We start from the raw sequence: 9590 nt of genomic DNA on the forward strand, positions 1-9590 counted from the left end.
TGCTTAGTTGCTGCCTGAACTGCAGAGTTCCTCCAGCATTGTGTGTCTGCGTCTCTCTATTTCCAGCAACTGCAGAATCTCTTCTGTTTCATAGCTGCATGTGTAAGAGGATTGTACATTGGCATTACCACGGAATACCTGTTAGTATCGACTTTTTTTTTGTTTCTGGGAGCCGCCACACAAAAAAAAAACTGAGCTCTGGACTTGCAACCGGTGCTTGCAGAGACTTTCAATGGCACCGTGGTTACCGATAAATCCATGCCGAAGCACCGATCTAATGCGCAGGCGTTAGCGTTGTTAATTATACCCGAACATCACGCATGCGCGCAGTGAGCAAACGGGAGGATCAGCATCAGGTAAGAGTGTTCGCCACGTGAAGTTTTCAACACAGTTTTAGGAAAATTTCTGTGAACTTCGGACGCCGTGGCCCGCAATCCCGGCGCAGTCCTGCTCTCTTCACTCTCTCTCAGCCGCGCAATCTGTACGCGGGCCCCGGGGAGCTTCCGGTTGATGAGGGAATGTGAGCTGATGGATCTCTGACAGAGCTGAGCTCCGGGTATCTAAATTCAAGGATGAGGAACTCGGAGAAAGGGAACAAAAGCTTTTATATCAGCTGCTTTGCAAATCACCTTTTTTTCTACCTCCGATCACAAACAAGAGAAAACCTGTAGGGAGGGCACAGTTTTAAGGTGCTTGGAAGCCGGTTGGAAGGAGATGCCAGGGGTGTTGTGTTCGTTATACGTACCGTGGGTTACTCATAACAAACCATATTCTGGAAGAATTGACCTTTTATTTAACAACAACAAAACAACGTTTTACACTGCCATGCTTCTGGAAAATTCTTCATTTCTGCGCATGCTCGGAACTCTTCCATCCCTTTCTGACACGTGATATCAGAATGAGGGGTGAGTTTTTTTTTACGCAGAGTGGCGAGTGTGGGGAATGGGCTGCTGGTGACTGTGATGGAGGCCGATACAATAGGGTCTTTTAAGAGGCTCCTGGATAGATACATGGCACGTAGAAAAATAAAGAGCTGTGGGGAATATTAGGTAATTTTTAATGTAAGTAATGTTCGGCACAGCATTGGGGGCTGGAGGTTGAGGCGTTCGTTATTTACGTTGGAAATCCAAGAAACACACACAAAATGCTGGAGGAACTCCAGATTGATATAATTTTCCTTAGATGCTGTCTAACCTGCAGCATTTTGTGTGTGTTCCTTGTTCTACCACTTCTGGTTTTGGAATTTTCTACTGGTGAGAAAATGCCTTGACCCATTCTCTCCGGATACATAATAATATCAAACATCTTTGCCCTGGGCAACAAGTAGCTTTCGCATCACAAATGCGCCAGACACCGATGAGACAGAGTACTGTCCTTCCCTTCATGTTCATTGGCATTGCCATCAATGAGTTCACCACCGTCAGTCCCCTGGGGGAGGGATCAGGGGGAATATTTATGTACAATACAGAAAGTGGAGTCACCTGTGTGTATTGTGATGATGCAAAAGTTGCTGGAGAATTTGCAACTGGGAAGAAATCGAGTAATATTTGGAAATCTGACTTTTTAAAGCATTATTTAGTAAGCAAATCAGATATGGATAGTATGCAAAAGCTGTGATGAGAACATCCTTCATTACCTGCTACAGGCTTGCTACATAGGCAGTGTGAGAGTGCAGATGAACTCGATCAAATCCAGAGGAGATCAAAGTTCTTATTGACAGTGATTCACTAGCTTTTGAAATGAATATCTCAAAATATAAAATTCAGTGCAGACCATGTTGTTGTCACTGGGTAAACATGGCACAGCAGAAGGTTTTTGCGCACATATTTCAAATCGGAGGGGACATTCATGGGAATGAGGGGAGACTTCAGTGTCCCTGATGCCCTCACCTTCCAGATGTGCATACAGCTGCAGCTTGTAACCTTGCACTTTAAGGAGCTGCAACTTGAAATGGGTGAATTCCAGATCATCCAGCAGTTGGATGGGGTGATGGCTATCACATGAAGAGATGTGAATTACACCCAAGCTGCAGCACACAGGAGACTGGGTGAGTGTCTGGAAGGGCAATGAGGTTGAATAGTCATTGTTGAGTAATCTTCTGGCCATCCCCCACAAGAATAGGTAGACCACTTTGGAAACTGTTGTGGGGGGGGGGGGGATTATCTGATCGGGAAAGTCAAAGGGGAGATGGGGGATTTGTTTGTTAGGGGAATAGAATTAGAAGGTGACTAATATCCTAGTGGCAAGGCTTGCTGGTGCTCCCCTGTGGGGTGGGTGGTTAAAGTTGCAGGGAGGATTGGAGCGAGAATGACAGAACAGAGTGGAGAGGTTGAATTGAATTGAATTGACTTTATTACATACATATTTCGTATACTTAAATAGTAGAAATCTTTACGTTATGTCTTCGTCTAAGTGTGCAATTTATAGTAATTAATAATTAATATGTACAAAAGGGCATTCAATATAACAGAAATACAATTGTATCAGCATGAATGAATCAGTCTGATGGCCTGGTGAAAGAGACTGTCCCGGATCCTGGTGTCCTGGCTTTTATGCTGCGGTACCGTTTCCCGGATGGTAGCGGTTACAACAGTCTGTGTTTGGGGTGACTGAGCTCCCCAATGATACTGCAGATCCTTTTCACACAATAAGGTGAATACCCTGGATAGTGGAAAGCTCACATATACATATGGGCTGGGCTGTCTGCACCACTCTCTGCAGAGCCCTGCAACTGGGGAAGTACAGTTCCCATACCAGGCAGTGATGCAGACTCTCAGGATGTTCTCAAGTTGCCCCTGTAGAATGTTCTTGGGATTTGGGGAACCATTACAAACTTCTTCAATAGTCTGATGTGAAAGAGGCGCTGTTGTGCCTTTTTCACCAGACAGCCGGGATGTACAGACCTGGTGAGATCCTCGGTAATGTGTATGCTGAGGAACTGAAAGCCGTTCACCCTCTGAACAGCAGATCCATTGATGTCAGAAGGGTTTATCCTGTATCCATACTTTCTGTGGTCCACAACCTGCTCCTTTGTTTTTGTGACAATGAGGGAGAGGTTGTTTTCTCGATACCAGCCAAGATGTTGTTCAGACCTCAGACAAAGTCAGCAATCAAAAGGTTGAGCATGATGATATGAATGTGATGAGCTGTGTATATCACAATGCAAGAAGCATCGTAGGAAAGCCAGATTAGCCCAGGGCATGGATTGTGATATTGTAGCCATTACTGGGCGTAGGTTACACCCAACAGTCTGAGGGAAATAGAGGAACAAGTTTGTAGAGAGATCGCAGACTATTCCAAGAAACAAAGTCTGAGATTGTAAGCAATGTTAACTTTCCATATTAGATAGGGTAGAGTTTGTCAAATGTGCCCTTAATCAGGACGTAGAATTCCTGATGTAGAAGTGTGCAATAAGCTGTTTGGAAACGATCCAGGGCTAGTGACAGAAATTAGTATATGGGAACACTTTGTATCTAGTGATCATAATGCTATTAGATTCCAAGTAAATATGGAAAATGAGAGGTCTGGAACACAAGTTGAGATTCTAAATTGGAGAAAGGTAAATTTTGATGGTATCAGAAAGGATTTGACAAGTGTGGTTTGGGACAGAATGTTTTTTAGCAAAGGAGTACTTAGTCAGTGGGACGCCTTCAGAAGTGAAATTTTAAGGGTGTAGAATTTGTATGTGTCTGTCAAAATAAAAGTTTAGATGCAAATGGTGCAGACCCTACCCGATCTAGTCCTTTTACAGTATGAGAGTCCCAGTCAATATATGAAAACAAATTCCTTGGTTTTCAAGAGGAATCGAGGCCCCATTTATTTTGTTAAGTGCCTCAGGCTGTTGGTTGCAACCAAGATGCATTAATGGCTACATTATCATCATTCCATGCCCTGAGCATATCTGACCTTTTTTTTAGTTGTTATATGTTGGCTTCTGAAAGCCTGCCAATAGTTTTTGCTCTTTGCCCTCTCTTTGGCTTTTATGTTGGGTTTGGCATGGCATTTCGCCACAATTGTGTCTTCCTGCCTTTCCAGTGCTTCCATTACTTTGGGATGTATCCATCACTCAGCTCCCAAATTGCTCCAGAAATTCCAGCCAATGCTGCTCCATTCAGTTTCCCTTCCAATCAAGTCTGGCCAGCTTCTCTGTCATTGAAACATGGAGAAGTCCAGTACAGAAACATGCCACTTGGCCCATCTTCTCAATGCTGGGAAAACTTTCAAGCTGTCGAATGCAAAGACCTGCACCAGGACCCTAGCACCTAGCATCCATTCCAAACTTCTCTTAACTGGTAGAATCGAGCTACCATGCACCACTTGTGCTGGCATATCATTCCACACTCTCACGGCCAATAATTTGTTCCCCATAAATTTTCACGTCCCCACTTACCCATCACCTCTGGTTGTTGTCACACTTAAAATCAGTTGAAAAAGCCTGCTTGCATTTACCCATTCTATACCCTTGTATTTTGTCTACACAGAAACATAGAAAACCTACAGCACAATACAGACATTTTGGCTCAGATATATCCTTACCTTAGATCTACCTAGGCTTACCCCTAGCCCTCTAACTTTCTAACTCCATGTATCCATTCAGGAGTCTCTTAAAGACCGCTTCCTTTCCGCCTCCACCACGGCCACTGGCAGCCCATTCCATGCACTCACCACTCTCTGTGTGAGGGAAAAAAAAACTATCATCTATACTTCAAACAAATCCTCAAAGCAATGTATTATTTCCTTGTTTATGTTTAGAGCCTTTGTTAGGTGTATAAGATGATGAGGGGCAGTGATCGTGTGGATAGCCAGGGGTTTTTTCTCAGGGCAGAATTGGCTAATATGAGGGGGCATACAGTCTTTTAAGGTGCTTGGAACTGGATACCTGGGGAATGTCAGGGGTAAGTTTTTTACACAGAGGGTGCTGGATGTGCGTAATGCAGCAGTGCTCGAGGCAGATACAATAGGGTCTTTTAACAGCCTCTTGGATACGTACACAGAGCTTTGAAAAATAGAGGGCTATGTGCTGGGGAAGTTCCAGGCAGTTTCTAGAGTAGGTTACATGGTCGGCACAGGACTGTGGGCCAAAGAGCCTGTAATGTGCTGTAGATATCACTGTTATATATTAAGGAGCATAACAACTTTGGTTAACTTCCGATCATCTGGTACCACCCCCGTCACTAAGGACGACTTAATGATCTCTGCCAGGGACCCGACAATTTCTGCACTTGCCTCCCACAGGGTCTGAGGGAGCACCTTCTCATGCCCTGGAGATTTATCCACCCTAATCTGCCTCAGGATAGGAAACACCTCCTCTACTTTAGTGTGTACAGGGCCCACAATGTTAATGCTGCCTTACCACACTTCTATAGACTTTGTATCCCGTTTGCTGAGTAAACAGATGAGAGAAAATGAGGATCCCACATCTGCTTTGTTTCCACACACGGATTGCCACGCTGGTCTTCCAGAGGACAAACTTTCTCCCTTGCAATACTTTTGCTCTTAATCTATCGCTAGAAGCCCTGCGGATTATCCTTCACCTTTAGGTTATGTACTGCATTGAACTGCTGCTGCAAGGTTAACAAATTTCACGACACATGCCGGTGATAATCAACCTGATTCTGATTCCGAGTTTCAATCTTTACCTTTTATTCTGAGAAGCACATAACCGCTTTGTACTTTCAAAATTTCACTTTGAGGGCCTCCCATTTACCAAGCACACCTTTGGCAGAAAGGAGCCTATCCCAGTCCACAGTTGCCAGATCCTAGCATCTTAATTCCAGGTATTGATCCATGTCCTGAACACATCCACCTTTCCAACGCTGCTCCTTGTATTGAAATATACAGGGCTCAGCATATTCACTGCACCATGCTCAACTTTTTCATTCCTGACTTTGTCTGAGGACTGAACAACAACTGTCTCCACAATCTCTCCACTATCTGTTCTGTTATTCAGACTCCCATTCCCCCTGCAACTTTCATTTACCACCCTCCCCTCGCTTATCCCCACCTCCCAGCATGCAGATCCATCACTCCTTTGGCTTTCCTCTCCCAGATCAATAAAAAGGAGGTGCATACCAGGTAAAGGCAGATAGGAACAAATAGGGTACTTACGAAATACAGGAAATGCAAGTGAACACTTATGAAAGAAATTTTAAAAAAGGCATGAGCTTTCCCCAGCAGACAAGGTGAAGGAGAATCCTCAGGGATTCGGCAGATGTGTTAAGAGCAAAAAGATGGCAAGGGAAAAAAAAACTTAATCCTCTGCAAGATCAGAATGATAATCCATATGAGGAGCCAAAGTAGATGCAGATTTTTTTTCTGCATCTGTATTTACTTAGGAGATGGACACAGAGTCTGTAGAAGTGAGGCAAGGCAGCATCAAGTTCATTGACCCTGTACAGATTACAGAGGTGGAGGCATTTGCTGTTTTAAGGCAGATTAGTGTGGATCAATCCCCAGGGCCTGATAAGTTGTTCCCTGTGACTCTGTGGAAGGCAAATACAGAAATTGTTGGGGCACAAACACTGATATTGAAATAATCCTTAGTGACAGGTGAGGTACTGGAGGATTGGAGGACGGCCGTTGTTGTGCTGCTATTCAAAAAAAGGCTCTAAAATAAATAAGAAATTGTACGTTGGTGAGCTCAAAATCAGTGGGGGCAAAGTTATTGGAGCGTTATGTGCAAGGACCCAATATATAAGTATTTGGATAGATGTGGACTGATTAATGATAGGCAGCATGGCTTTGTGCATGGTAGGTCATGTCTAGCCAATCTTAGAGAGTCTCTCGAGAAAGTTATCAGGGAAGTGGATGAAGCCAAGGCAGTAGATGTTGTCTACATGGACGTTAGCAAGGCACTTGGCAAAGTCTCATATGGGAGGTTGGTCAAGAAGGTTCAGGTGCTCAGCATTCAAGATGATATAGTAAATTGGATGAGACACTGTCTTTGGGAGAAGCCAGAGTGTGGTAGCAAATGGTTGCCTCTCTGACCGGAGGCCTGTGACTAGTGGTGTGCCACAGGGATCAGTGCTGTATCCATTGTTTTTTGACATCGATATCAGTAATCTGGATGATAATGTGTTTAACTGGATGGGCAAATTTGTGGATGACACCAAGATTGGTGGTGTAGTGGACAGCGAGGAGGACTATCATGGCTTTCAGTGTGATACGGACCCACTGGAAAAATGGTTTGAGAAACGGAAGGTAGAATTTAAAGCAGACAAGTGCGAGATGTTGCATGTTGGTGGGACCTACCAGGGTGGGTCTTACACAGTGACTGGTCGGACATAGAGGAGTGTTGTTGAGGAAAGGAATCTGGACATACAGGTCTATATTTCACTGAAAGTGGTGTCACAGTTCGATAGGGACAGAAAGATTATGGCACATTGGCCATCATGAACCAAAGTTCTGAGTACAGGAGACGGATGTTATGTTGACTTTGTACAAGACATTGGTGAGGCCTAATTTGGAGTATTATGTGCAGTTTTGGTCATAACCTACAGGAAAGATGTAAAGACTTTGAAAGAGTTCAGAGATAATTTGCAAGGCTTTTGGCAGGTTTGGAGGACTTCGGTTATAAGGAAAGATTGAACAGGACAGGGCTTTATTCCTTGGAATGTAGGAGATTGAGGGGAGATTTGATGGAGGTATACAACAATTATGAAGGGTATAGATAGGGTAACTGCAACCTGGCTTTCTCCACTGAGATGGGGGTGGGATGACAACCAGAAGCCATGGGTTAAACGTGAAAGGTGAATCGTTAAGGGGAACATGAGGGGAAACTTCTTCACACAGATGGTCATCTGGGTGTAGAATGAGCAGCCAGCACAAGTGCTGCATGTGAGCTCGATTTTAACATTTAAGATGTTTGTGTAGGTACCTGGATGGTCGGGTTATGGGAGTGGGCAGTTTAAATAGTTCAGCACAAACCAGATGGCCCAAAGGGCCTGTTTCTGTGTTGTAATTATCTATGACAGTGACAAGAAGCTGAAATAATACTAATATTCACTGTAATTATTTCTAACAGCTGTGCAGACCAACCATACATCTGAGTTGGAAATATTTACATGGCATTAAGACTGTGACAGTTAAATTATCAGTACCTAACAGAAAATCCCAGCTGCACATTAACAAAGGCTATTTGTGTGAGAGTGTTCAGTTACTGTGGGGCCAGGCACACATGCAACAAAGTTGGAACGGGGAATAATAGCAATAGTGAGAGTCAAACTGAACCAAATCACAGATTGGAGATGGCAGAAATGCCCCATTGTAATGGAGACGGGAACGGCATCAGAGAGATTGATGGTCATTCCAGATACCAGCACTGTGCACAGTTACAAGATAATTTCTCTCTCCAACTTGAGTTGAACCTCACTGTAACAGTGTGATGTCAGCTCACATCTTGGCAGCTCAAGTGATCTCATCTGAAATATTGTCCTTCACTCACTGATGGATTCTGTATATCTTTTTACAGGTTAAATCTGACAGAGAATTTGTCTATGGGAATTGAAACACAATGCACCTGTTTTGCTGTCTCTGTCTGGATATTTAAGAAGTGGAGCAAGGGATCCATTCAACCATCCTTTCTGCTCAGACTGTGGGGAGGGATTCACTCGGTCATCTGACTGACTGACACGCATTTCATTTTACATAGAGGAGAGGCTCAGAATGAATTCACTCGGTCATCTCATCTGAAGGTACATCAGTGAGTTCAAACCTGGGCAAGGCCATTCACCTGTTCTGTGTGTGGGAAGGGATTCAGTCTGTCTTCCCACCTGTGGACACCCATGTCAGTTCACAATAGGCAGAGGCTGGTCATCTGCTGAATTTATGGGGAACGATTCACACGGTCATCTGACGTAATGGCTCACCAGCAAGTTCACACTGGGGAGCGGCCGTTCACCTGCTCAGACTGTGGGAAGGGATTCAGTCGCTCTTCCAGTATATCGAGACACCAGCTAGTTCACACTAGTGAGAATCTGTTCATCTGCTCAGAATGTGGGAAGAGATTCACTCAGTCATCCAATCTACTGGTACATCAGCGAGTTCACACAGGAGAGAAGCCGTTCCCCTGCTCAGTCTGTGGGAAGACGTTCACTCAGTCATCCAATCTACAGAAGCACCAGCAAGTTCACACCGGGGAGCGGCCATTCACCTGCTCAGACTGTGGGAAGTGATTCACTTCATCATCTAATCTACTGAAACACCAGCGAGTTCATACTGGATAGAGACCATTCACCTGCTCAGTCTGTGCCAAGAGATTTACTCAGTCATCCACCCTACAGCGTCACCAATGGGTTCACACTGGGGAGAAGCCATTCACCTGCTCAGTCTGTGGGAAGAGATTCACTCAGTCATCTAATCTCCAGAAACATCAGCAAGTTCATACTGGGGAGAGGCTATTTAAATGCTCAAACTGTGGGAAGGGACTCACTCTGTCATCCTCCCTATTAGCACAACAGTCAGTTCACACTGAGGAGAGGTCGTTCACCTGCTTAGACTGGAAAAGAATTCACTCAATCATCCAATCTACAGAGTCATCAGCGAGTTCACACTGCGTAGAAGCCATTCACTTGCTGTGAATGTGGGAAGGC

Source organism: Hypanus sabinus, unplaced genomic scaffold (genome assembly GCF_030144855.1).
Source record: "Hypanus sabinus isolate sHypSab1 unplaced genomic scaffold, sHypSab1.hap1 scaffold_662, whole genome shotgun sequence".
In the NCBI taxonomy this organism is placed as follows: domain Eukaryota; kingdom Metazoa; phylum Chordata; class Chondrichthyes; order Myliobatiformes; family Dasyatidae; genus Hypanus; species Hypanus sabinus.